Below are 23,167 nucleotides of genomic sequence, written 5' to 3' on the forward strand. Positions count from 1 at the left end.
TATGAGACTGGCCCTCTGCTGAGCCTCACACGTCACCCTTTAGTGAATTATTATTTATATAATTGACCCAGGGGGTCCCTGGAAATCTCTCTGCATCCTCTTTGCCCCCTGCCAATTGGCACCAAGCGATGCCTGGGTCACACTATGTACAGCTGCATTCCCACTTACTCCCCTGCCTCCATGGCAAGGGGCTCCGTGTGTGCCCCCATTCCCACTCCTGGTCATTTCCACCTTCCCCCATGCCACGGACTTTGTGTGGTCACGTTTTCCCCATTCCAGGATCTCCTCTTCTCCCCCCACACACCATGGCAAGGGCTCTGTGTCTGTCCTATTCCCCCTTGACCCACTGCAGTCTCTCTTCTCTCTCCATGCCAGTGGCTGTGTCTGTCACCCCTTCCTCCGATTCCTATCTCCCTCCATGCTAAGGAGTCTATCTGTTCCCCTTCCCCAACCTCCCATACCAGGTTCTCCATTCTCCATCCCCACCCCCACCCCATGCCAGCGGTTGTGTGCAAGTTTCGCTCTTCCCCATCCCATTCTTCCTTCTGTCTGGGAGATGCCATTCAGGGTGGCAACATGTTAAGCTCTATTGGGAGGATGGGCAGGGATGAGATGTATTCTTGTGCTGGAAGGCATCAACGGCTGCCATCAACTTGATGTTTGATCACAGACAATTGCAGAGGTGCTTCAGGCTGGGGCTGTGCTGAAAAATTCACAGGGGCCACATGTGCCCCCCCATTTCAGTTTTCCCAAAATCAATAGGGGGAGGGGTCTGACCACTGCTGCCTAGGACACTCCCTGCAAGTTTCATAGAATATCAGGGTTGGAAGGGACCTCAGCAGGTCAGCTAGTCCAATGCCCCTACTCAAAGCAGGACCAATCCCCTGACAGATTTTTGCCCTAGATCCCTAAATGGCCCTCTCAAGGATTACATTTATAACCCTGGGTTTAGCAGGTCAATGCTCAAACCACTGAGCTATCCCTCCCCCCCACTAGTGCTCCAGGTAAGTTTGGAAATGACCAGCTGTGGCATCCAAAGTTATTGTATTACATACAGAGAGAGAGAGAGAGAGAGTCAAGTGCAAGGTTGCTGCAAGCTTGGCCAGCTAGAAGTAGGACACTAGGACCACTGGGTTCCAGGACTTGGATTCCTTTGATTGCATCCCCTGCTCTGACACTAACTGACTAGATGACCTTGGGCAAGTCCCTTAACCATCTCCTTCCACCATAAAGAATGGATACCACCTACTCTCATAGAGAGGAATGTGAACTTAATTAATTAATGCTTGGAAAGAACTTTGGCATCCTTGCACTCCAGAAGTGGAAAACATTAGGATTGCTACATGTTTAACATGGTATCTGGCTTTATATGCAGTCGCATAAAACTATTTTTAGGAAAATATTTCAAGAGCGACCTAATAACTTGATTTATTTGGCTTCCACTGGGTGGCCAATATAGGCAAAACAAACAACGTTCTGCCCTTTTTTTTTTAAAGACGCTTCCATGCCAGAGAGTGACACAAAGGCTGTTTAAGCAACATGGAAACGTTCAGTGAGAGCTGAGAAAGGACAGTGTCTTGAAAGGATTTTTGACTAGCAACCTATATATACTCTCCTCACCTTCCTTAGCTTTGGCACATCTAATGCGGTTGTTCACCCATCATCTATAAAGTGTTAATTCATGATGCATGACATTGCTGTTATGATATTTGCTTGGCTGAAGGGGGCTTGACATGGAAAAACACAACAAGCACAGATTATCTCATCATGAAGGGGATTGAGTTTCTTTTGCACACATTAGAGGTGGGAGAAAGACTCATAATTTACAAATGCTACGGCACACAACGCTGACAAAGCCAAATGCGAACAGACTTGGTGCATGTGATTTTCTGATTCATCTCCATGCATATGCATTTCATTGTTAAAGGCTGTCAGCCAGATAGATATTTAAGGCCAGATCAGTGTGTGGAATACTGTATTAAAATTGTAGCGCCATCACTCTAAATACTTCATGCTTCGGCCACCATTCCAGAGGACATGCTTCCATGCTGATGATATGCGTTAGAAAAAAAAGTGTTAATTAAATTTGTGACTAAACTCCTTGGGGGAGAATTGTATGTCTCCTGCTCTGTTTTACCCGCATTCTGCCATATATTTTGTATTATGGCAGTCTTGGCTGACAACCCAGAATACGTTGTTCAATTTAAGAACACTTCACAGCAGATTTGACAAAATGTAAAGAAGGTCCCAATGTGAGATTTCTAAAGATAGCTCCAGCACTCGACCCAAGGTTTAAGAATCCAAAGTGCCTTCCAGAATCTGAGAGGAATGAGGTGTGGAACATGCTGTCAGAAGTCTTAAAAGAGCAACACTCCGATGCGGAAACTACAGAACTCAAACCACCAAAAAAGAAAATCAACCTTCTGTTGGTGGCATCTGAATCACATGATGAAAATGAACGTGCGTCAGTCTGCACTGCTTTGGATCGGTGTCGAGCAGAACCTGTCATTACCATGGAAGCATGACCTCTGTAATGGCAGACAAAACATGAAGGGACATACAAATGTTTAGCATATCTGGCAGGTAAATTCCTTGCAAAGCCAGCTACAACAATGCCATGCAAAACCCTGTTCTCACTTTCAGGTGACATTATAAATAAGAAGTGGGCAGCATTATCTCCCATCAATGTAAACAAATGTGTTTGTCTTAGCGATTGGCTGTACAAGAAGTAGGACTGAGTGGACTTGTAAGTGCTAAAGTTTTACTCTGTTTTGGTTGTGAGTGCAGTCATATAAAAAAAATTACATTTGTAAGTTACACTTTCACAATAAAGAGATTGCATTACAGTACTTGTATGAGGTGAATTGAAAAATATGATTTCTTTTGTTTATCTTTTTACAGTGCAAATATTTGTAATAAAAATGATAATATAAAGTGAGCACTGTGCACTTTGTATTCTGTTGTAATTGAAATCAATATATTTGAAAATGTAGAAAAAACATCCATAATACATTTAAATTGGTATTCTATTATTGTTTAACAGTGAAATGAAAACGATGATTAATCACAATTAATTTTTAATTGAGTTAATTTGTTTTGCGTTTAATCGCTTGAGTTAACGGCGATTAATTGCCAGCCCGAATGGGAATGTATGTATGTCATAGGTGTATGGATAAAGCAGATGACGGTGTGCAAATTGCTGCCCCTGTTGGGAGAAAAAAAGATCCGAGTGCTTTAGGGACTTTTGTCATGCCCATCGCCATGGAATCAGTCCACTGATTACAACAAGAGCAATAGTTAGGGGTGACGAGATAACAAGTGTGAAAAATCGGGATGGGAGTTGGGGGGCAATAGGCGCTTATATAAGACAAAACCCCGAATATTGGGACTGTCCCTCTAAAATCGGGACATCTGGTCATCCTAGCAATAGTGGAAATGCAAGGATAAGCTCAATAATGTGAGACTATGTACATTTCAGCGGGTACAATCAATGGGCTCGATTGTAACTTGTGCTTGTGTGAGGACTAAGGAGTCCTCCCTCCCCCCCCACACACACACACTTCATCCCTGCATGGGATACCCACATCTTGGGTCTGGCGCACAAAAGTAAATGAGTGCGGCATGCTTCTTATTTCCAGCTGGACTAGGCAGGCAGGGAATGGGCGGAGCCTCACCTCGGCCCCGCCCATCCACCAGCAAACGTAGCTGAACAGGCACACAGAATCATAGAAGTGTCGGGCTGGAAGGGACCTCAAGAAGTCATCAAGTCCAGCCTCCAGCACTGAGGTGGGACCAAGTAAACCGAGACCATCCCTGACAGGTGTCTGTCCAGCCTGTGCTTAAAAACCACCTCGGACGAAGCCTGTTCCAGAGCTTCACTCCCCTTAGAATTCGGAAGTGGACATGGAGAACAATTGATCACAGGCTTCTTTATAACAGTTTTGTAACATAGTTGAAGACTGTTATCAGGTCCCCCCTCAGTTTTCTTTTCTCTCAGCAGCAAAATTCTAAACTATCCCCGTACCCCCATAGCAAAGAAGAAGGAAGGAGGGAATTGTGCCTCAGACATGTGTCTCTGCCTCACAGCCTCTCCTGGGGCAACACCTGGGGCAGTGCAATTTACACCTCTCCCTTTCCTCACGGATGTCCCAAAAGGAACAATCCTACCCAATGACAAGAGTGCACAGAGAAATAAGAAAACAAAAGGGAACCCCCTGGGGTTCTGCTCTATTAGGAACACAGGAAAAAAAAGATAAATTAGTCCAGATGTGAAAGATCAGAATCAGCAGGGAGAGGGATTTTTTTTAAGAGCCCGAAAAGAACTTTACAACTGCTGGTGGGCAAACTTGAAGCATTTTGCACGGTCACTACAAAAGACCAATGAGCCAAATCTTACTCTCAATTACTCAGGTGCAACCCCATTGTCTTCAGTAGAGATTTGCAGATACCACCGTAACAACTTGGATCTTGGCATGACTGGGAATTGAACCAGGGACCCTCTGCAGCTAAAAAAAATAAAGCACAAGTCCTGCTAGTTTTGAAGGACCAGCACCTGTAGATGGGAGCCATGAGGGACTCAGATCCTTAGTGGATCAGCACTCAGTAGGACAGGTGACACATACTGACCTAGGGATTGGTTCCATAATGAATTCAGCCCAGTAACTTTCGGGGGTTTGCCCAGTCCAAATAGAACTTGTCCCCTTGAATGTTCAGTTTCTTCAGAAAGATGAGGGCAGCAAAATGCCTACAGCTCTAACCGCTGTATCGGAATCCCCCTGTTGACTTTAAAATCAGCAGAGCTGAGGTATTTACTGCGGAGAGAATGGCTTTTTTATTGGCCATAACGTCAGCCAGAGAAGTAGGAGCGCTTGAAGCCCTTGTAATGAATGAACCCTTTCCTACGGTTCACCGCACATGTCCCGTGTTTTGGAAGGCCAGACCCTTTCCTTCGTCCCTCCAAGGTAATATCTGATTTTCGTTCAGTATTTCAAGATAAGACTTAGATGTCTGAGTCCCAAACCACACGCTCTGGGGAGAACATGTTACGTCCTTTAATGGGTGTTTGCAGAGTATTTAAAATCATGCTCTAGAAGAACCAAATCCTCCAGGAAGGCAGGCTTTTTCCTTTCACTCCATCAAGGCAAGCCAGGCAGGCAGAATTCCAGCTCTACTGTCCCTAGCTGCATTACCCACTCAGCCTAAGAGAGACTACAGAAATATTTTCCTTGTGCATGTCCTCTTTGCTTTTCCATTCCCTTGCCCAGCATGTCATACGTAGACCAAGCCATGGTTCAGATTTGAGAACACCACCACCATTTGGCCAAGTTTGTATGTAACAACTACATTATTGTTCTTTAAAGACTGCGGAATACGGTGGAAATCAGAGCCCGCCGTTAGCTGTTAGCTGCAGCCTACGGCTCATCCCTATTCCTGGAGCCGGCAGCCCCACTTCCAGTATGGGGGGTTACCCATTTGATCTCTGCAGCCAAATGCTACCCCGTCCTTACACAGCAACCGCGTTTACAAAGGCAGTTTGGTGGACATCGCGTGCACAAACACCTTGAAGTCCTACTGCTGGATTTACTCTTCAGTAATTAGAACAGCCCTCACATATTCTACATCTCGGCCTGCTTCAGCGGGTCTCCTATCCAAACAGCTATAGACTGAGTGGGACAGGGTGTACTCCGTTATTGTGGCTCCCCAGAGACAGCCCCATGAGCCTAACACCCCCCCCCCCCAAGAAGCAGTGAGTTGAGAGGAAAAATGCATCGCAGTTGGGTTATCCAAGCTTGCCTACAGAGGACTGCCTGGAGCGGCCATTTTGGAAATCACAAAGAGCTAGTCCTCCATGAGCTAGAGGGGCTAGCAATAGCCAATCAGGCCCCAGATAAAAGGAGCTGCTTGGCCTCAGAAGTTCAGTTCCTGGCTGGGATGAGAGGGGCAAGGAAGGGTGCTCCTCTCTGGCCAGTGGAAAGTTTGAGGCACAGTCAAAGTTGGTTTTCTGGCTGCATTTTTTAAAGCTGGGTTTGAAGGGAGAGAGAGGCCCTAAGAAACTTTACCCTGAGATAAGAGTGAAGCTAAAGGGGACAGATGAAAACATGCCCAGGGAAGCAGCAGCAACAAATTGAATCAAGCACTATGTGGCTGCTAATTGTAGGGTCCCTGGGTTGGAATCTGAAGTCGTGGGTGAGCATGGGCTCCCCCACCAGCCACAGGCAAAGTGGCATAAACCCCAAGAAGGGAGACAGGGCTTCTTGAGAGCCCAAACAAAGGGCTGAATTTAAACATCCCAGAACTGGGGCTGAAGACCTTAGCAAGGGCCAATAGACTGTTTAAATTAAATGGAGATATCCTATCTCCTAGAACTAGAAGGGACCTTGAAAGGTCATCAAGTCCAGCCCCTGCCTTCACTAGCAGGACCAAGTACTGATTTTGCCCCAGATCCCAAAGTGGTCCCTTCAGGGATTGAGCTCACAGCTCTGGGTTTAGCAGGCCAATATTCAAACCACTGAGCTATCCAGAAGGGGTTCATTTGGACTTTGTGACTTGGCCAGAGGGGCCAAACCATAGAAGACCCACAAGGTTGGTCTGCAAGGGGGCACCAGGAGTGAGAAAAGGACTGTGGGATCACACCCAGCTGCTCAGAGGCGTTCAAGAGGCAAGTGCCCCCTTACACCCAGATTGTCCAGTGTTTTCTGTTTTCAGGTGCCCAGCTTGAGATGTATTAAAATGACCTAATTTTTCAGAAGGCAGCTGCTCAGCACTTTCTGAAAATCAGGCCCCTTAGCACAGTCTCAGTTTCATCCACAGCATTAGTAGAGCTGGGCAGGAAATGGTTTTCTGTCTCATGAAAACTGAGATTTCAGAAATATTTCCCATCTCGAAACAGGAAGAAAAGCTGAAATCTTGAAAATTTTCACAAACGAAAAATAAAATAGTGAGATGGAAACATTCATTTAAGATCATTTCAATTTTTTGACCATTTACTTTTTTGAACTATATAATTAACTTAATTTTGTTTTTAAAAAAAGTTGCTTTGAACCAGAAAATCAGACTTTTTGTTTTAAATATGTCAAAACATTTTGTGTCACCGATTTCAAAACATTTTTGTTCAAAACTTTTTTGAGTTGAAAAATTCAGGGAAAGCGATCGTTTTTTCCCTTTAAAAAGTTTCAGTTTCAACTAAACGGACCCAATTTTTCAATGAAAACTCAATGGCCAGCCCTAATCGTTAATCACGTTGGACAATCTTGACATTACACTGTAGATCAACATATAAATACATGTATGTATTTGCAAAATAGAATCTCATTCACCCACACATGGCTAATAGACGCATCCCATTATTTTCTCTCTCACACACGCACGTGGAACCCATTGGTGTCACCCCTCTTCTAAGCCAAGATTTAATAGAATATATTGGAGTGTGGTCTCATATTAGCAGAACTTCATTTTTTTTACAAAATATGCTCCAGTCAGTCATTGGCATGCTACAATTATCTTAAAATGGACAAAATAAATGGGGGGAAAGGTACATTGTGCAATATATTTGTCTTTTTTTTCTTTTTTTTAAACCATGTGTTTTCTCCCAGTCATTAGTGCTCATTAGAGAGGTTTGTTATTAAATGTGATGTACAGGTTTGGGGTTTTGCAGGAAAAAAAGACCTTCATTTTTGTTGCTTCCGTAACTCCTACCTGCTGAGAGTGGCACTCTGTCTCCCTCTAGTGGTGGCTAGGCTAGCTACAGATTGATTAGCCTGCTACCACCCTGATTAAGAAAGAAATTCATATTTTTAGCTCAGGTAGTAGAGAATCATGCATTAAGCTCCAAGGATCCCAGGTTTGATGCTGGCTTCTGATGCCCTTGTGTGGGTCGGCGTTACAAGTGGTGGCTCATTCAGGGAGCGCGACTCCAAGCAGTCAGAGTTTACACTAATGATCCACCTTATTCTGTTTTTCACTTTCTAAGTGCACACACCAAACGGTATCCATAGATTCTAAGGCCAGAAGAAGACCACTGTGATCAGCTAGTCTGACTTCCTGCATAACACAGGCCATAGGACTTCCCTGAAATAATTCCTGTTTGTACAAGTTTTTAGGAAAAAACATCCAATCTTGATTTTTAAAATTGCCAGTGATGGGAGAATCCACCACAACCCTTGGTAAATTGTTCCACTAGTTAATTATTCTTATTGTTAAGTTAGCTGAAAAATATGGGTGGGAAATTATGTGGAAATGTCTGGAATGCCCCCCAAACCCACTTTCTTTGTCAATATCCCATGAAAAATGTTGTAAGAATATTTCAAAATTTCTACAATCTCTACCTAACCTCCTGCTAAGGATTCTAGGTAGTGTCATCCAACAGGTTCATCCTATACTGAGACTGAGGGGTAATCAATTAGCAATAGCACAGAGGACATCTCAAACACTTGGGGAAGATTTACACTGGTGTTCTCCATAGACTTCAATGATGTTTCACCAGGAATGAATTTGATCTCTTTACCCACACAATTTTTTTAGGTGTTATTTGTTTCAGATGATGATTTTATGGTAACTTTAATCTTAGAGCACATAAATGATAGCCCATAGAAGATCAGCTTTGAAAATCTCCTGTCTCTCCTAGGTTTGTATATTACTGCATTTCCTGTGTCTCTAACTATGTTGCCAGCCCACTTCCTCCTGGGAGCTCTCACCAAGAGACACCAGAACCATCCACAGTTGTGGAAATAAAAATTTGCTTTGTAACACATTTTGATCTGATATTTTACTTAGCTGCCTATAGCCCTAATCCAGCAAAGCAGTCAAGCACACTGAAGCTAGTTTGACTACTCAGATGCTTAAAGAAGACCTAGATTTAAAAAAAACAAAACAACGAGGAGTCTTTGTGGCACCTTAGAGACTAACGAATTTATTTGGGCATAAGCTTTCATGGGCTAGAACCCACTTCATCAGGTTTCAGAGTAGCAGCCGTGTTAGTCTCTATCCGCAAAAAGAACAGGAGTACTTGTGGCACCTTAGAGACTAACAAATTTATTAGAGCAAAAGCTTTCGTGGACTACAGTCCACTTCAGCCCACTTCATCAGATGCATGGAGTGGAAAATACAGGAGCAGGTATAAATACATGAAAAGATGTGAGTTGCCTTACCAAGCGTGAGGTCAGTCTAACGAGACAATTCAATTGACAGCAGGATACCAAGGGAGGGAAAATAACTTTTGAAGTGGTAATGAGAGTTGCCCATTTCAGACAGTTGACAAGAAGGTGGGAGTAACCGTAGGGGGAAATTACTATTGGGGAAATTAGGTTTAGGTTTTTTAGGTTTTAGGTGCTAAGTCCCATTGAAACCAGTGGGAGTTAAGCACCTAAATACCTTTAAAAATCTGGACCTAAGTGCTTTGCAAGGTTGGAACCATCATGTCCCTATTGAAATCCATAACAATTAGGTCACTGACTTCCATGCAGGGCCGACTCAAGGCACCAGCTTCTCAAGCTGCTCCGGCGGCAGGTCCAGATATTCGGCGGCAATTCGGCGGACGGTCCCTCACTCCACCTGGGAGTGAAGGACCTCCCGCCGAATTGCCGCCGGAGATCACGATTGTGGCTTTTTTTAGATCGCGATCGCGGCTTTTTGTTGTTGTTGTTGTTTTGGTTTTTTGTTTTGTTTTGTTTTGTTTTGGCTGCTTGGGGCGGCCAAAACCCTGGAGCCGGCCCTGCTTCCATGGAAGCAGAATTGGACTTCGAGGGATGGATTAAAGGCCTGGTAGTTTTCCATTGACTACCATGATTTTGATTCAGACCCTGAAAATGTAAGTGGACCATGTCATTATAAAGCAGCAAGCACTGACCGGCAGCGGTCTGTAAATAAAGGTGACATAGCATGTGCTGGAAACCTTTCGGTTCTTTTTAAAGAGGTGGTCTTTTGGAGGTGGTCCTTGCAGATTCCATAATCAGGGCAGTTTGCTTTTAAAGGCAGGGCTGTTTTAGGGAGAGAGATAAGGAAGAATCCTAGAGAACAATCCCAAAAGGAGCTGAGCACCCTTAACGCCCCCTCCCTTCCGAAGTGAAAGGGGTTTGAGGGAGTTGCATGAACCATGTGCTGCATAAAAACATGAAAGGACTTTCTGCTTGTAAAACTAAACGGGTTCTTTATTAAGAGAACTGTTTACAGAGGTGCTGCAAGTGAAGTGAGCATTCTAGCCATGTGCCCACAGACTAACTTCCTGGTGCCTCCTCCAAACTCTTCCCTCCAGCAATCTGTGCTCCTCCCTCCCAGTTCCTTGCTACAGCAGGTGCCCATCACCCTTCATCACTAGGCCTTTGATGGTCTTTGTGCCTGTCAGGCTAAGCTATTGTGTAGTCTAGTCATTTGCACCTTTCCTCATGTGAGTTTGGGTTCTGTTCTTACAGCGTTTTCTCCCAGGAGTAGTCGTGTTGAAGTCAAAGATTCCACTCGCATGGAAAAGCCAAGTGCTCAGGGCTGGATTCTAAATCAGGATTCTCATTCATTCAGCTATGTTGTTTATATATTAGGCAGGAGTTTTCTAAGGGTGCCTGTTACAGCTGCATGAGAGATGGGATGCGCAATCATTAGCGCTGGCCCACTAGATTAAAACGCATTGGGTTTGGGGAAATTTCCTTCTCCCATGTCACTTTATACATTACTCACCCGGGGACGCATTTGGCAACCCAAAGGAAACACCTGTAAGGCCTGTATCCCTGCACTATGGCAACGATCACCATCGTTCCTTCAGCCGATGGTTACTATGCTGAGCACGTTACTCACACACCGGTCACAAGATCTGGTCAAGAGCCCGTGGAATCAGCTGGGTATTCAGGGCTTGATCCAAAGCCCACCGAAGTTAATGGAAAGGCGTCCTTTGATTCCAGTGGGCTTTGTATTAAGCCCTTAGTTTGTGTGTGGGGAGATAGATAGATAGATAGATAGATAGATAGATAGATAGATAGATAGATAGATAGATATTACCCCCTACACACACACTGTGCTCCATATACATATGGGGGAGAGAAATGTAAGGGCTAAGTGTGACCGATGATGGGAGAGGAAGAGAGAGGGGGAATGATATAGGTGAGCTCAGCACAGTACTCTCCCTGAGGGCAAAGCAAGTCTTAGGCTCACGGGGCCTGTTTTCTCCCTACTGTGCAGGTAAGTATGAAATGTCCAGCCTGCATGCAAACATCCAGGGGATCTGGGATTCTTACAGTGGTGCACAGGGGGTGGAGGGAAGCAGTGGTGCACAGCCTGTGAAGGCAAGCAAAGCTCACCAAGGTAAGCAGTCAGTGACACCAGCAATATGGACTCCGTGCCCATGGACAGGAGGAAGCAGTGCGTCTCCATGCCCCGCTCCTGTTCCCTCCGGAGCGCTTCAGCATTGTAGTTACATTGGCAGCATGTTGCCAGTTGTTTATTAATTTGCCAAGTGTGCCCATTGCAGACCTCCCCGCCGTGCGCGCATATACAAAAGCCATATTGGCTAGCAACTGCGTTGGCATTTTGCGTTTGCTACCTACAAGTAGGAGGAGGATGGGGGAGTTTATGTGTTTATCCTGGTTTCCATTAGCTCCATTGCACACAGGGCAAGTCCATCACAACTCTTCTAGCTAATAAATCGGGCCAATGAACGGGAAGCCTACTCCCCAGTCTTCCCTGCCTGGGCCAGGAGTGGCTCATAAGTCAGGCATTAGAGGGAGAGAAAACAAGTCTGTGACCCAGTCAATGGAGCATGTTCCCACAGCTTGCAGACGTGGCTTCTCCCTTCTCTAAGGCATGGCAGATGCTCCAGGGCTGGTGCCCAAGGAGCCTTTAACATGTCACTCCCTCCTTGGAACTGTACCCATTAAAATGGGATTTTCACTTGACAAAACTTACCTGGGACAAGGGAGGGGCTGGACAATCCATGAGGTAGATGCTCTGTAACCCTTTACATTTTTAGTCCCTGGAGACAACTCCCCTGTCTATGTAACCTACCCGTGCACAGATGAGAAGCCACTTTCTTTTAAACTCTTCTTGGGGCTGGGGAAAGGTCAGTCCAGAATCATAGAAATGTAGAACTGGAAGGGACCTTGATAGATCGCGAGCAGCGGCAGCCAACAGGGCGGCTAACAGGGGAGTTTGAGAGGGAGTTCTCATTGGAGGAGAAGGTACCTGTATTTGCATCTGTCCTGGGTGTTCCTGGGTGTTCTTGTGTGTTTGTTTGTTTTGGTTTGTAGGGGCCGGCAGGGGCTGGGTGCTGGGACGGACGCCGAGGCCTGAGCAGGGGGCGGGGCTTGGCTGATCAAGGGGCCCATAAAAGCGGCCGCCCAGCCAGGCAGCGGCAGCCAACAGGGCGGCTAACAGGGGAGTTTGAGAGGGAGTTTGCAGGGGGAGGCAGGAGGGCGGGGCGTGTCGTGTGCTCCGTGGCCCCAGGTGCTGTGGGCAGAAACTGCAGCAGCCATGAGCCAAGCAGCAGCAGCAGACAGAATGCAGATGGCTGCATGTGGAAGCTGTGGTATGTATATAGTCCTAGCAGGAGACCCGGAACCAAGGTATGTGTGTATGAAGTGTCGCCTTATAGTGTTACTGGAGGAAAAGATTAAGGGGCTGGAGATGCAGGTAGAGACCCTGGTGGAGTTTAGGCGGGGGTTTGAGCAGCTGATGGAGGATGGGCAAGGCGGGGCTGAAGAGGAAGGCTCTAGGGTGCAGGAGGAGGCAGTAGTAGATGACAGCGAGAGGGGAATGGAAGGAGGAGATCCAGGGAAGTGGAGGCATGTGACTGTGAGAAGTAGGCCAAGGAAAAGGAGGGCCAGTGAGGGGGGAATAGAACTCAGGAATAGGTTTGAGTGTTTGGAGAACGAGGTAGAGGGGCAGCAGGTGATGACTGAAGGTGGGAGGGTGAGGAAGAAGAGAAGAGCGGCTAGTCCGAGAGAGAGGGGGGAGGAGTTGATGGAGACAGCACCAATTATGGGCCACCAGAGGATACAGGAAGGCATAAGGGGGAGCATAAGGGAAGATAGGAGCAGACACAGGTCAGGACTAGAGGGATCGGAGACTAGATTACTAGATCGCACTGTTGCCAGGCGACGGCAGGTGTATGTAATTGGAGACTCTTTACTGAGGAGATTGGACAGGCCTGTGACTAGGGCGGACCCGGAGAACAGAAGGGTGTGCTGTCTACCGGGTGCAAAGATACGCGATGTGGACCTGCGGTTGAAAAGGATCCTGAAAGGAGCAGGTAAGAACCCCTTGATAATCCTTCATGTGGGAACGAATGACACGGCTAGGTTCTCGTTAGAGAGAATCAAGGGAGATTATGCCAGGCTGGGGAAGACTCTCAAGGAGATAGAGGCTCAGGTTATCTTTAGTGGGATTCTGCCTGTTCCGAGGGAAGGGCACCAAAGGGCTGATAGGATTGCGAGGATAAATAGTTGGCTAAGGGAGTGGTGCTATAAGGAGGGCTTTGGGATGTATGGCCACTGGGAGGCTTTCGGGGACAGACACCTGTTCTCGCGGGATGGGCTTCACCTGAGTAGGGAAGGAAATAGACTTCTGGGAGGGAGGCTGGCTCATCTTATCAAAAGAGCTTTAAACTAGGAAGTTTGGGGAGATGGTTGGGAGATGCACAGTTAATCTCCACGCCAGTTTCCGGTATTGAAAAGCTGAGTGTAATAAGAGGAGACATAGCCGGGGAAATGAGATTGGACATAGGAGGGACAGGGGGGACGAACACAAAGAGGAGCGCAACATACAGTGCTAGTAATGGGAGACAGGCTAAACGACATATATTAGGCTGTTTGTACACCAATGCGAGAAGCCTAGGTAATAAAATGGAGGAATTGGAGCTCTTGGTCCGAGAATTGAAACCGGATATCGTAGGAATAACTGAAACATGGTGGAATGGCAGTCACGACTGGAACACAGGTATGGAGGGGTATGCGCTGTTTAGGAAAGACCGGGATAAAGGTAAAGGGGGGGGGTGGCATTATGTCAATAGTGAAATAAGCTGTAAAGAAATAATAGTGGATGGAATAGATAATACAGAGTCCGTCTGGGCAATACTCAAGCTGGGTAAAAGTACTACTAGAGCCTCTCCGGGGATAGTGCTTGGGGTGTGCTATAGACCGCCGGGATCGACCCAGGATATGGATAAGGAATTGTTTAATGTATTAAGGGAGGTAAATACTAATAGAAACTGTGTAATTATGGGGGACTTTAACTTCCCGGATATAGATTGGGGAACAAACGCTAGTAGCAATAATAGGGCTCAGATGTTCCTAGATGTGCTTGCGGATCAATTCCTTTATCAAGTGGTAGCTGAGCCGACGAGGGGGGAGGCCATTTTAGATTTGATTCTGGTAAGTAGTGAGGACCTTGTTGAGGAAGTGGTAGTGGGGGACAACTTGGGCTCCAGTGATCATGAGCTAATTCGCTTTAAACTAAATGGAAAGAGTACCAGAATTAAGTCAAAGACTAGGGTTTATAATTTTAAAAAGGCCAATTTTAACAAATTAAGGGGACTGGTAAGGGAAGTGGATTGGGCAAACGTAATAAGGGACCTAAAGGCAGAAGAAGCCTGGGATTACTTTAAGTTAAAGATGCAAGAGCTGTCAGAGGCCTGTATCCCCAAAAAGGGAAAAAGATTACTAAGCAAGAGACTTAGACCGAGCTGGATGAGCGACCGGCTGAAAGGGGCGATTAGGAAAAAACAGAAAGCGTACAAAGAGTGGAAGAGGGGAGGGATCAGTAAGGAAACTTACCTTAGCGAAGTCAGAGAATGTAGAGATAGAGTGAGAAAGGCCAAAGGCCGGGAAGAGTTGGACTTAGCGAGGGGAATTAAAAGTAATAGTAAGAGGTTTTACAGCCATATAAATAGGAAGAAAGCAAAGAAAGAAGAAGTGGGACCGCTGAAGACTATAGCCGGAGAGGAGATTAAAGATAATCTAGGCATGGCGCAATATCTCAATGAATATTTTGCATCGGTGTTTAATGAGGCCAATGAAGGTATTAGGGATACTAGCACCGTTACAGAGGGGCATACGGGATGGGGGATTACCGCATCCGAGGTAGAAACAAAACTAGAATGCCTTAATGGGACTAAGTCGGGTGGACCAGACGATCTTCATCCGAGAATATTGAAGGAATTGGCGCGGGAAATAGCAGGCCCATTAGCGACTATATTTAATGAATCTGTAAACTCGGGGGTAGTCCCGTTAGACTGGAGAATAGCCAATGTGGTTCCTATTTTCAAGAAAGGGAAAAAAAGTGACCCGGGTAACTATAGGCCTGTTAGTTTAACATCAGTAGTGNGGTATTACTGATCGCCATATTTGGGGTCGGGAAGGAATTTTCCTCCAGGGTAGATTGGCTGAGCCTCTGGAGGTTTTTCGCCTTCCTCCGCAGCATGGGGCAGGGATCACTAGCAGGAGGGTCTCAGCCGATTGAAGTCACTAAAACACAGGATTGGGGACTTCCACGGAAGAGTCCAGGGAAGGGTATTGCGGCCTGCAGCATGCAGGGGGTCAGACCAGATGATCATAATGGTCCCTTCTGACCTTAAAGTCTATGAGTCTATGAGCAAGTTAGGGTGTGACTCTGCAGTGCACTAGCTCGCATAGGTGCTGACTTCTTCTGGTACTGGTGGGTGTTTGATTCCCCCCGCTTACCCCAGCCCCACCCCGATTCCACCCCTGCCCTGCCACCTCCCGTCCCCATTCCAACCCCTTCCCCAAAGTCCCTGCTCCAACTCTGCCCCCTCCCTGCCCCCATTCCAACCCCTTCCCCAAAGTCTCCACCCCTCCCGCCCCCATTCCAACCCATTTCCCAAAGTCTCTGCCCCCTCCCGCCCCCATTCCAACCCTTTTCCCAAAGTCTCCACCCCCTCCCACTCCCATTCGAACCCCTTCCCCAAAGTCCCCGCTCCAACTCCGCCCCCTCCCTGCCCTATTTGACTCCTTCCTCAAATCCCTGCCCCAGACCCTCCTCTTCCCTGCTTCCTCCCCTGAGGATGCCACATTCCCCCTCCTCCCTCCCAGAGCTTGCTACAGCAGTTTGGCAACAAGTGCTGGGAGGAAGGGAGGAGCGGGGACGCAGCACACTCAGGGGAGGAGATGGAGGAGGAGGTGAGGCGGGGGGGTGGGACGGGAGCTTGGCTGCCAGTGGGTGCAGAGCACCCACTAATTTTTCCCCGTGGGTGCTCCAGTCCCGGACAGTGATGTCCCGTGTGGACACTGCTGCAGGGCAGTGACAGTTCCATCGTGCACACTTTGACACACTCCTGTTCGAAATGGGAGTACGTCAAAGTGCCCTACCAAACTTTTAGTGTGCAGTAGCCAGCGAGTGTACTGTAGGTGCACATCCTGCCCAGTCATGTCCCGTGTAGACAAGCCCTCAGTTTTCCTAGCTCTATAATGGGGATTATAATACTCATCCATCTCTATAGTGTTGTTATTATTATTTATAATACAATAGCACCTAAAGGCACCCATTAAGATTGGCATCCCATTGCGCAAGGCACTGTACATACATATAGTGGGAGGCAGTCTTTGCCCCAAAGAGCTTACAGTCTGAATAGCTAATACAGACAAAGGCGGGAGGAAGAAAGTACTATTGGCCCCATGTTATAGATAGGGAACGAAGGTAAAGAGAGAGAAAGTGACTCACCCAGTACAGCTATTGCTGAGCTCGGAATTGACCACAGATCTCCAGAGTCCCGGGTCAGCGCCAATACCTCTCCCCCTTACTTGCTGCGACACCTGACTAAACATGTGTCCACGAAGGCCCAGCTCCTCCAAGATATTTAGGTGCCTCGTTCCCACTGCAATCAATATGATTATTGAGATCGCAAGGCCGATGCTGAAAAACACAGCAGGCGAACGTCAGGGGTTGGTGTGGAGCTGCTGTCCCCACCCCCGCCATTTCTTCCTGCTATTGTAAATCAAGAGTCTCTGCAGATAGTAGGTTAGAATCATAGAACTGGAAGGGACCTCGAGAGGTCATCTAGTCCAGTCCCCCTGCACTCAAGGCAGGACTAAGTATTAGTCTTACGACAGTGGCTGTTTTTCATTTGCCTTTCTCCTTGCCCCACCCCTTTCCTAAAATCTTATGAGCCAGTAGGTCCCTTGCGTCCACTGGAGAGGCAGGACCTAGGAGGTTAGCAATAAACCCTTGTTCTCCACTTTGTAAGTGGTTTCCGATGCTGCCTGGGAGTCCACCCATTAAGGAAGGGGTTTTTATACACTGGTGTGCGCCAGGAGCACCTCTGCTGAAGTCAGTGGTGTTAAATCGGTGGAAAAAGTGGTCAGAGAGGCGATTCAGCCCCTTGTAATCTACTCACGCATGGTGAAATTCACAGCGGTGCAACGAGTCGGCGTAGGGCACTCCAACTAGGATGGGTGAGATTCTGTGGCCTGCATTGTGCAGGAGGTCAGACTAGATGATCATAATGGTCCCTTCTGACCTTAAAGTCTATGATTCTGTGGGACTGAGATAGTCCACAGGCCTGAATTTCTGCCTCCAGACAAACTCCTCCCCAAAGTATTATCTCGGAGTGAGGTGAGAACAAGTTGGGGACTAACGTGTCTGGAAGCTGCAATCCAGTCCTGCGCACTAGTTCAGTTCCACTGGAGCCCTTGCTGGAGTAGCGTATGCTGGCCCGCTGCACTGCAGCAAAGCTGCTGTTTTACCACAGTCTCCTCTCTCAGATAAGCATCAGCATTATTCAAAATAGACTCCTCTCTGGCCACAGCAACTTTCAACAGCTTAAACTGGATCCTTTTAAAAACACTTTGTTCTTTCTTCATGCTCGGCCTGTTTGTTGCTGCTAGCTGGCTCAGCTTCATCTGTTTCTTTAGTTTATTTATTTTTTCAAGTTGTCAGGAATTGGTTTTAGTATTTCTGATTTAAATTTAACCACTACATCCAAATATTACAGGTGCTTCAAGAGAAGCAGCAGTGGACTCCTCAGTAGGCCACTGGGCTTGAACTCAGGAACTTTGAGGGTTAAGGACCCGTTTTGCCACTGATTTCCAGTGCGACCTTGGGCAAGCTGCTTTGAGCTGGCGTCACAAATGTATTTAAATGCCTACATACCTTTAAGGCTCTGGGTCTTACTCTCCTCGTGCCTCAGTTTCTTACCTGCAAAACCTTTGTCTGCCTTAGATCTCTGTCCCTAGTACTGGCTCTAAGTGCAAGTATGGAGAATGCCTCGCCCAAGGGGGCCCTTACCTTACTTAGGAATTTGCATGTGCTACCATAATACTGCTAACAACGACATAGCACTAAGTTAGCACTGTCTGAAAATCCTGTTAAGTAATTTGAGGTGAGCCCGAACCAACAGCCTAGATCCACCCGTTAGGGAAAATTTAGATCTTAATCTCTGCAGGCAAAATTTCCCCAGATACAATCGACCTTTTCATAATGCCATTAGTAACCAAAAGTTAACAGGGCAACCAACATATATGACTTCGCATTAAACATAAGCCAGAGCACAGGGTCTCTGCTAACCAGCACTCTGTGCTCCTGATTCGAGATACTCCCCAGAGGTGGCCAGCAGATTAGACTGACCTAACCACCAGCCAGTATTTCTGGTTCTCCAGCTAAGTCGTCCCCTTCCTGTCACAGCTGGAACTGGTCAGCCCAAGGCAAGCCCAGAGTCAAGTCCCCATCCCTTCACCCAGGCCACTGTTATTCCCAAGCCTTACCTCAATCTGTGCAGCCAATCAGTGGTCACAACCAGCTCGGAGTGTGAATTCTGCCACTAAGGACTACCTGAAGTCGGAGGGTTTCAGTCCCCACATACATAGTATACGAAGTAATTCTATTTTTCGAAATGGTGCTAGAGCTATGGATCAAATACTATAATGAAATGGAAATAGCACAGTTCTAAACTTAATGTACATTTGTTTTAAAGCTTTATATGCAATTTGAGGAACAGAAATGACCAATGACATTGGCCCAAATCCTCAGTGATATTTAGGGGCCTAATTCCCATTGAAATCAATGGGAGTTAGGAGCCTAAATACTGTTGAAAATCTGGGCCATTGCATTTATTTCCACTAACTACATTCCAATAGGATTATGCAGGCATCCTTCAAGTCATCAAGAGGTGACTTGATTACAGTGTATCATGGGAATTACAGTACCTTCCTGGGGAGCAACTATTCCGTACTAATGATTCTTTAATCTAGTGAAGCAAGGTGTAACAAGAACCACTGGCTGGAAGTTAAAGCCAGAAAAATTCAAATTAGAATCAAGGCAGACCTTTTGACAATGAACGTTATTATTCACTCAAACAAACTACCGAGGGAAGGGGTAGATTTACCGTCTCTTGACGTTTTCAAATCAAGACTGGGTCCATTTCTCGAAGACATGCTTTAGTCAGACACCAGTTACTGGAGTCAATAGAGGAGTATCTGGATGAAATTTGCTGGCCTGTGTTATGCAGGTCAGACTGGATGATCTAATGGTTCCTTCTAATCTATGGAAGTTTTCTGGAAGTCTACTGGTAGTATCACATATTGTATTGTTACATTCATGACATCCATTGGCTGTAATCAACCATGTAACATAGAATCATAGAATATCAGGGTTGGAAGGGACCTCAGGAGGTCATCTAGTCCAACCCCCTGCTCAAAGTAGGACCAACCCCCACGTAATGCCCAGTGGTTGTATTTTGGCCTTAAAACACTTCCTTTGTTTGGGAATATGTGTGTACCTGTGCAACCTGCTAGGTTCAAAATTAGTGAGGCATAAACCTTGAGTAACTGATTAGTGAAGATCACACATGAGGTGGGATTTGTGAAAGCACTGAGCATTGCCCTTACTTTGAGAAATCAACGGGTGTTTACTTCAACAGGGACAAAGTGAGGTCAACGCTAAGTATTTTTGACAATGGCACCCAGGTAAACTACGGGTGAACTTCTCTCCTGGACACAGAGCCAGCAAAAGGCATCTTGAGCCTCACATATAAGGGGTCTCACACCAGCCAGGACACCCCGTTCTTACAAATGCTGACATGGGCTAATGAAAGAAATTCACAGCAAACGGTCAGACTCAGGCAGGCCTCACACCAACAACTTGTGAAGCAATTACAGCAGACATCCAGTTTTGTAAGGACTGTTTCTTTGTTGGATAAAGACGGTGGGAGATTCCAAAGCAGGTAATGAGAGGGAAGGACCTAAAGGGGTTAAGAGCCAGATTCGTCTCTCATTTAAACTGGAGTAATTCCGGAGTGACATCAGCCAGCCTGTCGTAGCTCCAGTGAAGTAAATGGAGCTCTGCTGATTTACAGAAGCTGAGGATCTGGCTAAGTGAAGTTACTCCAGCATTATGCCACTGTAACCGAGATCAGAATGCGGCCCGAAGGGAAGCCAACCAGAGGATGTTGTGTGACTTCAGCTGTTGCTACTAAAGGCGACCGGTCAGCCATGCTGCTTGCATTTCCTACTGCAAAGCACAGAGTCCAGCATGTGTCACTGGGCTGATATATAGATCTGTTTCCTTACCAAAGCAAAGATTGAGAGCAACAGTGATTGCAGCTGTCAGCGTGTGAGCCAGGATGCCTTTTGAAAGATTGACTACAGAAACCTTTCAACATCCTCAATAAAAGAGCGCCAGAAGGGGAAAAAAAAAAGTTTTCAAAGTTAAGATGCCAAAAACACAAAACAAAAACAGCAGCTGGGAGAAATAAATAAGGTCCCTTTGCCATTTTTGCTTTGTATGACTGAGCGAGGCAGACCCCATAAAGTGAAAACACACAGATCTTCATTGGAAAAAAATAATAAGAGCTCAAGCTAAATTTGATTCCCACAAGTGCTGGCTCATAAGGGCCCACTTAAGGGCCTAACTCAACTAAGCGAACTCCCACTGAAGCCAAGGGGAGCTCAGTATCTCCTAGCAGGCACTCAGCACCTTGCAGGACTGATCCTGGTGTCTCTGGTGCTTGATGTGCCCTAAGCTAAAATGAAACAGGAATGTGCCGAAATGACGGTATCCATCCTGTCAACGTGTCTCCTTCTCATGCTTCCTCATTTATGATTCATTTTGGCTTCCTCCCTGTCCACCAGCGTATGCCAATCATTCTAAATTCCTGTGACCAAACTAGCGGCTTGTTCCCTCTAGCTTATTTCTCATATACGCTGTATATCGCACGGTCTTGGGCCTGTTCCTGACTTGAGTGGGGACGCTCCAAAGAAGGAAGTGGCACTGGTGATTCACTCGGTGGCACTGTCATCTCTGAGTCACCGTTAAACCACTGTCCTTGCACAATGCTAGTTTAACCCGATACAATAGTCTTCCTCGTTTACTGAGCTAAGTTGTTGAGCAGAGTTGCCTCAAGCTATCAGACAGCTACCAAGGGTTGCCCTACAGATGCCTATGGTTCAGTAGAGAGAGAAGAGACGGCCCTAGACTATAGGCCTGCTTTTGAAATGGGCCTCAACTCTATACAGCCTCCATTTTGTGGTAAAGCAATTTCTATCCCTGGAGCATCCTAATACACCAGCATTAGCTGTGACATATTTAGGTCTAGACAAGGTGTTTTGAAGGGTTCTAGGACTACCTCTGCAGTCGAGGCAATTGGTCTCCTGGTAACTAAGGATCTAATTCAGCAAAGCAAAGGGGGGAGGGATAGCTCAGTGGTTTGAGCATTGGCCTCCTAACCCCAGGGTTGTAAGCTCAATCCTTGAGGGGGGCATTTAGGGAACTGGGGTAAAAATCTGTTGGGGATTGGCCCTGCTTTGAATAGTGGGTTGGGCTAGATGACTTCCTCAGGTACCTTCTAGCCCTGATATTCTTTTATATGGGGGGAGGTATCGCTCAGTGTTTTGAGCATTGGCCTGCTAAACCCAGGTTATGAGTTCAATCCTTAAGGGGGCCACTTAGGGATCTGGGGCAAAATCAGTACTTGGTCCTGCTAGTGAAGACAGGGGGCTGGACTCAATGACCTTTCAGGGTCCCTTCCAGTTCTATGAGATAGGTATATCACCATATATTATATTTATTATGTAGGTGGGCCTAAACACATGCCTAAGTGCTTTGCTGAATAGGGATGGGCATAGTTAAGCATGTGTTTCAGTGCTTGGCTGATTCAGGGACTAAGGCAACTGGCATTATGGGTGGTGGGGTACAAAAAAAAATCTCAAGTAAAGCTCTCTTTAAATATTCCTGCAATATGTGACACATGCAGAATACATGTTGGAGTAAAGGATTTATTGGCAGGCAGCAGAACCAATGGCACTGCTGTATAACCCACTCACGGCATCACCACTTGTGGCTAGCCCGGATTCATGCTAACGGCTTTACAAGGCATCATCACGTAGCCTCTCATTCTCTTATTTTATATAATGGTTGTAAAGCGGTCTGAGATTCTTCTGGACGAAGGGGTGCGATAGCCACGTAAGATGCTATTATCGTCACGGTAGTGATAAAATCTGACCATTGTTGTGTTACTCTTGCCTCACATTTGCTAATGGTCTCGCATTCTCCAACTAACTCCCCATCGTTCCAAAATCCCTACGACTGGCTGCACGGCAAACAACCATGATTTATTGAGCCCATGGAGAGGAGTTTTTTTTTTGTTTTTTTTTTTTCAAAAGCCATCCTCCAAACTTACATACAAAAGGGAGATGTTTTTGTCATTAGCCGCCTCTCAGTGATATGACTGGAAACCTCACTTGAGATCATATTATGAAGGAATTTAATATTAATACCAGAATATTCAGGCAGCTCTTCCCACGTCAGACGTCTCATTTATACTCACTTCCGTTCACGTGCCCGTGGGGTTGTGCCTCTGAAAAACTCCTTCTGTGCCAACCTGTTGCTAGTGCTCACAATTTCAGAGAAGCCAACACCAAAGCTATAGTTTAAAAGACAAAACCATGTCTAGGAATCACACCCATACCGAAAGAAATCTAAAGAATTATTCATATCACTCCCGAACTAGCCTGTGTGTCTTTGCTGATTGGTTTATTCCAACAACTCACCCTTTGCTCCATAGCCCGGCCCCGTTTTTTTGGAACTGTGAAGCCTGGATTATTTTTCCTTCCTCGATGGCTGCTCTCCGCATATTTGTCTGTCTTTGAGTGAAAAATGATGCCATAAAAGTATTGTGGTGAGAGAAGATGTTTCGTTTATAATCTGTCTTCTGAAATCCTAATGTCGCCAGGTGGTTCAAAGG

This window comes from Trachemys scripta, chromosome 2, assembly GCF_013100865.1.
Source record: "Trachemys scripta elegans isolate TJP31775 chromosome 2, CAS_Tse_1.0, whole genome shotgun sequence".
Taxonomy (NCBI): Eukaryota; Metazoa; Chordata; order Testudines; family Emydidae; genus Trachemys; species Trachemys scripta.